This window comes from Aplysia californica, unplaced genomic scaffold, assembly GCF_000002075.1.
Source record: "Aplysia californica isolate F4 #8 unplaced genomic scaffold, AplCal3.0 scaffold00013, whole genome shotgun sequence".
NCBI lineage: Eukaryota > Metazoa > Mollusca > Gastropoda > Aplysiida > Aplysiidae > Aplysia > Aplysia californica.
This window is the reverse complement of record NW_004797283.1, coordinates 1108575-1109664: the sequence shown is the minus strand read 5'-3', so window position 1 is coordinate 1109664 and position 1090 is coordinate 1108575.

The following is a 1090-nucleotide window of genomic DNA, read 5'->3' as shown; positions in this document are numbered from 1 at the left end:
CCCCCCCCCCACCCCTCAACTAACTAAAAGTAAAGCATGCAAAAATACAAACAAAAGCAAAAACAAAACAAAAACAAAATACCCCACCCCTTTAAAGGAAAAGTCCCCAAAAGTAAAGTAAGTGTATGGATTTAACGCCCTTATCACCACTGTTAGCTTATCTTGGAGGGGGAACCTCCAAATTTAACCCCCGTCTCCGATAGAATAGAGCCAAATGGGTTGAGAACGTTGGAAACCTCATAAAACGACCCAAATTGAAGAACACCCAGTCATGGGTTCGAAACAGGGCCATCCGTCCTGTAGCCAGCCTGATACCAACTAATGGAGCGCCCCAACCCAAAAAACAAAACAACCCCCCCCCCTCCCGCCAAGAAATAAAAGAAACCAACAAAAGCTACAAAAACATTACAATGGACATTTTTTTCCAAAGAATTTAAACTATAACCCTAACAACAAAAGTAAAGTGCACTGCCTTCAAAGCTCTTTTCAATACGATGAGGTAATTAAACAGGCGGGGCCTGCTTCAATTATAAATATGCGAGTGCGAGGCAGAGACTGCAAGCAAACCCCATGCCAAAAGACATAAGAATACAGTTAGTTACCCTGACTCTGTGCTGCTTTTCAAGTATTTTGTATGTACCTTGGGGCGATCATCGTTGCAGGGTTATCAAGTCCCGATATACGCCCAGGAACAGCTTAGACAATAAACTGAGAAGACAAGTACTCGGTTTTGAGGTAGGTAAGATCAAGTAGGCTACCTTGTCTTCTCGGATAAGGACAAAAAACCTCGGAGATGTTGTGTGCACATTGTGTATGTTTAAAGTTACCTTGATGGTTGAAAATCGTGGTCGAGTTGGCCGATAGGCCGTCCCGTGGGCAAATTCAAAATTCAATTTATAAAAAAAAACAAAAAATCTCTACAACAAAGAATATCCCTGTCACACCTGTAAATAGCAAGATACGCCCTTACACCTTCCGTGATTCCATTAAATGTATTGATCATTTCTCTCCTTTGAAAAATACCAAGGAAGTTAAGATCTGAAGGAGGAGGTGGAAGAGGAGGAAGAGGAGGAGGAGGAGGAGGAGGAGG